Below are 6000 nucleotides of genomic sequence, written 5' to 3'. Positions count from 1 at the left end.
CGACGACGACTTGAGTATCATCGCCAGCAATGGTCAGCCCGTGCCACAGATCGGATTTAAAGAGGTGACCATCAAAATTGGTAGAGTCGAACTGGCCGCACAGGGACTGATCATTGTAGATATCGATAAACATGAGAGTCACCCAAAAATAACTCTAGGAACTAATGTAATTGAAAATTGTCTTGCAGAGGTGATTTTCCTTTTACAGCAGGTTGCCAAGAATGCCAGCTCCGGCGAGCAGCGGGTGCTCCAGAAAGAGATCCGGGCACTGATGCAACGGCAACAAGTGGAACTCTCCGGCGGTGAGATTGGTAGCGTAAGAATGTGTGACCCTTTTCCTATTGCCATGCCCCCAAAAAGTGAAATGATGATTTGGTGCCGGGCAGCTATTGGTCTGAGAGGTAGAGATTACCAGGCAATGGTAGAACCAGTTTACTCAGACAGTAGGCCCACCATTTTGACAGCACGGGGGGTGGTCAATGTACGCCATGGGAGGGTGCCCATTCGCATAATAAATATCGGGGAGAGGGAAGTGTACCTGCCCCGGTATGCCACGCTAGCCAAATTATATACCACTAATCAAAGTTCTATACAATCTGTGGAACCCTTGCCTCCATCTCACCCGGAGGAAGGTAACGGCTCTAAGAAAGACATGGAGGACTGGTGTCAGCAACTACATTTGGGTACTGACTCCACTCCCTCACATCAGAAACAAGGAGTCTATCGGGTGGTTCAAGAGTATGAGAGAGTGTTTAGTAAACACCCGTTAGACTTCGGGCGAGTCAAGGGGGTAGAACATCGCATCCCCACGGGAGATCATCCTCCCATAAAAGAGAGGTATCGACCCGTACCCCCTGCACATTACCAACACGCCAAGGGGATGCTTAGAGATATGAAGGAGGCTGGGGTAATCCGGGATAGTTGTAGCCCCTGGGCAGCCCCATTAGTTTTAGTCAAAAAGAAAGACAACACCATGAGGATGTGTGTAGATTACCGGAAAATCAACCGTATCACACACAAGGATGCGTACCCCTTACCAAGGATAGAGGAGTCATTGGCTGCTTTAAGATCTGCTAACTTCTTCTCTACCTTGGATCTCACTAGCGGGTACTGGCAGGTTCCTGTAGCAGAGGCGGACCGGGAGAAGACCGCATTCACCACCCCGATGGGACTTAGCGAGTTCACCTGCATGCCGTTCGGACTCTGCAACGCACCAGGAACCTTCCAACGCCTAATGGAGTGTTGTCTGGGCCACAGAAACTTCGAGACGGTCCTGTTGTACCTGGACGATGTCATCGTATATTCCAAGACGTATGAGGACCACCTGAAACACCTGGCGGAAGTGTTCGAGGCTCTGGCGAGTTACGGCCTAAAGGTGGAACCCTCCAAGTGTCACCTCCTGAAACCAAAGGTGCAGTACCTGGGACACGTGGTGAGCGCTGACGGAGTGGCTCCCGACCCCGATAAGATCACCGCAATTAAGGGATGGCCAAGCCCCTCCAGCGTAAAAGAAGTGCGGCAGTTCCTCGGGTTGGTAGGCTACTACTGAAGGTTTATTCCCGGTTTCACCAAAAAGGCAGCACCTATGCAGGACCTCCTGATAGGCCAGTCCCGGAAGGCCAAGAACCAGAAGCCGCCCTTCAAATGGGAAGAGCTGGAAGAAGAGTCCTTCCGCCAGCTGAAGATGGCCCTCACGGGGGACGAAATCCTGGCGTACCCGGATTATAGCCAGCCCTTTATCCTCTACACCGACGCCAGTAACATCGGGCTAGGAGCCGTACTGTCCCAGATCCAGCAGGGGAAGGAACGAGTAATCGCCTACGCCAGCCGAAAACTGCGACCCACCGAAAGGAACCCCGAGAATTACAGCTCATTTAAGTTAGAGTTCCTGGCCGTAGTATGGGCAATCACTGAGCGCTTTAAGCATTACCTCGCTTCTTCCCGGTTCACCGTGTACACGGATAACAACCCGCTGACACACCTGGACACGGCAAGACTCGGTGCCCTGGAGCAGAGGTGGATGGCCCGTCTGTCCAACTACGAGTTCACAATTAAATACCGGGCAGGACGCTCCAATACCAACGCGGACGCCCTGTCCAGGATGCCCAACCTGCCGGACGGAGGAGAAGATCCGGAGGGACTGGAAGAAGTTGAACTCCCTGCGTTCCACCGTCATGGGACTATTCAGTATTCCCACCGGGTAAGGAGTAAGCAGGCTGCTACGTTGAACCCCTTACCCCACTACAACTGGGCGGAAACGCAAGACAGCGACCCTGCCGTCCGACTGGTGAAGGAGATGCTGACTCGGCCAGAGGCTCGCCTTGAACCAGACGCTCCGGAGGAAGCCAAACAACTATGGGCAGAGAAGAGTCGACTGTTCCTTTACAAAGGGAAGTTGTGCCGCAGAATGGTTAACTCCCGGACGCATGAATTACTCTGGCAAGTAGTGGTGCCACGAAGAGACGCAGCCATGGTGATGGAGGCATACCACGACGGAGCTGGACACTTTGGGTTCAAAAAGCTGGAGTTCCTGCTGCGCGAGCGGTTCCACTGGGTAGGCATGAGGGGAACCATCGAGAAGTGGTGCAGAGATTGTGGCCCGTGCAACCTGAGAAGGAAGGACCGAGCCAGCCAGAAGACTCCCCTGCAGTCCATCGTCACCCGGCAACCGTTGGAACTGGTAGCCTTGGATCATGTAAAACTGACCCCAAGCAGAAGTGGCTACGTCTACGCGTTAACCATCGTGGATCATTACTCCCGGTTCTTGGTTGTCGTCCCCGTCAAGGACTTAACGGCTCAAACAGCAGCTAGAGCCTTCCAGCAGCACTTCTGCCGTCCACACGGGTACCCGGACCAAGTGCTGACGGACCAGGGACCTGCCTTTGAAGCGGAGGTCTTTCAGGAATTCTGCAATCTGTATGGCTGCCGGAAGATAAGGACGACACCCTACCATCCGCAGACTAATGGACTTTGTGAAAAAATGAACCAGGTGGTAATGGATCTTCTAAAAACGTTGCCCCTGGAAGAACGCAGTCTGTGGCCTGAAAAGTTGCCCGATCTGGTGGACCTATACAACCACATCCCGGTAGGTTCCACCAACTGTACCCCGGCTTACCTAATGAGGGCGAGACCTGGTAAGTTACCTGTTGACCTGGAAATGGGAGTCCTGACCCCCGAGGACACTTCACCAGAAACAGACTGGGACACAGAGAGGCAGCAGCAGTACCGGAGAGTACAGGAGAGCGTGGAGCGAAGTCTCTGTCAGGCTAGGGAAAGACAAGAGAAAACTTACAACCAGTATGCTCCCGCTGTTCCCCTGGTACCCGGAGAGCAGGTCTTGAAGAGGAAGAGACGGCTCCACAAGTTGGACGACCAGTGGGAGAAGGACCCGTACACCGTACTGCCCTCAAGCCACGAGAACCCGAAGGTCTGTACCATCAGTAAAGACGGAGGGGAAACCACAGCCATTGTATCCCGGGACCACCTGAAGAAGTGTCCCGAACAACTGAGGAACCCTGAAGAGGAACAAGAAGACCATCGACCCGTGGAAGAAAGGGAAGATATGGTTAGTACCGTGCTCGGGGACTTTCCTCAGTCTTGGACTCAAGTCAATGGTGCAGTTGTGGTACCCGTACTCACCTTCCTCCAACCATCATCCCAAGAACCTACGGAGCAACGGGTAGAGCTGGAAGAACAGCCGGTCCAGGAGGCAGAAGACTCCACACAAGCAGAACAGGAGAATCAACCCTCTGCTTATAGTGAGCCTGCCGTACCCCTAGTGAGACAAAGAGCCGGTAGACAGCTGCCCAGTTTACCCTTGACAGCTCCTACACCCTGTAGTTCAGGGCCAGACAGTCAGCTCCGTAGGTCCACTCGGGCCACTAGAGGCCAGTTACCCGCACGCTGGAGAATTTAAAGTGTATAAATTGTTTTATTTATGTTTTTCTGTGTCTTGTTGCTTGTGTATAATTTTGTGTTTCTAGTTATTTTTAGGAAACCTTGGTGGATTTACCGGGAATCCTTGTATATAGTTGGAGCGTAACCCAGGATGGACTAGAGACTGTTAAGGACTCGGGGTAGGACAGACCCCTACCTGGTTACGTCTCCCTGTGTTGGTGAAATGGACACCTTTGCTTTTCTTCAAAGACTGCATCCGGTTGCGGACACGCCGTAACCATCTTATGTGTTTTTCTTATAGTATTGTTATTGTTATACTTTGTTATGTTTTTCTAAATGTGTTTAGTCCCGGAGTACTAAATTTCACTAGGGGGGAATGTGACACCCCAGGGGTCTGGTTGCCACAGTGATAGAGATATTATGTCTGAGAGCAGGTGGGAGGTCCTTTGGTCAGGGATCCTGTGCATGCCACACCTCCTGCCCAGTCTTGGGAGGGGAAGAACTTCCCCTGTATAAACCCGGGGCTGAGGCAGGGTGAGTCAGACAAGGAGAGTGGAGACAAGAAGCAGCATAGGAAACAGCAGAGTTACAAGGAGTCAGGGGCTGGCAGCTGCAGAGTTCACCCTGACTAAGAAGATTCTTTACCGGACCCGGAGTCCGAGGCTGTGGGGACTAACTCCTACCCAGCAGCAGAATCCGTCGGGCAGGGGATTTCAGGTCCTCTGGCCCAGAAGCCCGAAGGCACGGTCAAACGCGTGGGACCAGCACCGCCATCGTGGAGCGGAAGCCATTAGAAGGCCCCGAGTCACCGGCCATACGGGTGAGCACCACACGGTACACTCAGGGACGTGGGCTACTTACATCAGCTTCTAGCAAGGTAGCCAGAAGAGTACAGTCAGTTTGGGAGGCCTACAACTACGCCTGGCCAGGGGAGATCCCATCTGCTCAAAGACTGACCAGGCCCCGTTTGCTAGCAAGTACTCCGGGAGGGTCTGTCGTTGTTACCAGTAAAGACCCTGAACTACACCGTACCGTCTCTGAGTGGTTCCTGCTACCCCCATCATCCACGTCGGCTGCCCTGAGGCCATACCCCTCCCGTTGGGGGTTATACTATCACGCTGCACAATCCTACCACCGGCCTCAGCGGTCTGCCCTGCAGCAGCAGCTCCCTGGCTGCACTCAACGGGTGGCGTAGTCCTCAACTATTTACTACTAATAGACTGCCGTCTAGTTTGACTCCCTGGGCACGGACCGGGTCACCGCCACGAGACTACAACCCTCAAGAGATCCGGCTCCGGGTAGGCTCCCGCGTGCGCAACGCAGCGCGACACAGGCCCAGGGGCGCGTCACATGCTGTAACTGTCAGCTGTAAAATACAGATGGTTCCCGCACACCTACTCTGCCCACACCATAAGGCAAAGTTCACATGAGCATATAAAAAAATCATCTGTGTTTCATCCAGAAGAAGCAGATAATTTTTCATTTGTATTGTTATCCATATGGCATTAATTTTTAATACATCAGCAGTTATTAAAATTTACAAGATTAAATACAGTTTCCTACGCATAAGAATTGCAAGGTAGCCATAAGAATCAGATGCTATATGGTTTATCTGTATGAAATCCAATTTTTTTAGCACGCCCATAATCTTGAATAGGCGCAGGAAACTAGTGCATGCTGCAATTTTTTTCCACGTGGACAAGTGGTTAGTTGAAAAAAAAAAACGATCATCTGAGTAGCCCTACTGATTAACATTGGTCTGAGTGCTGTCAGTTTGTTCAAGAACAGCACACAAACTGAAAATTGGGATGTGTGAACTTAGCCTTACTGTGATGTACAATTATGCTGGTTTGCATTAAGACTGGTTCTGCGGTGAAAACTACTTTCAGCTTTCCCATTGAGTAGGTGCAGGGCGGGGAAAACTAGGCATTTTTCTAGGTACCCCACTTCCCCAGGGGCCCCCAGCCAGTGGCATGTCACAAATAATGGCACACCACACAGTCGCAATGGGGCCCGTGAGTCAGAGGGGGCCTGGTGCAATTGTCGGCCCGGGCCCCCTCCCCCGCGCACGGCGTCGCACATTCAGCTGTATCAACATCGCTA

Source organism: Phyllobates terribilis, unplaced genomic scaffold (assembly GCF_046119375.1).
Source record: "Phyllobates terribilis strain yellow unplaced genomic scaffold, ASM4611937v1 Scaffold_65__1_contigs__length_7625178, whole genome shotgun sequence".
NCBI classification, from domain to species: Eukaryota; Metazoa; Chordata; class Amphibia; order Anura; family Dendrobatidae; genus Phyllobates; species Phyllobates terribilis.
Note: the sequence above shows the minus strand (reverse complement) of the source record.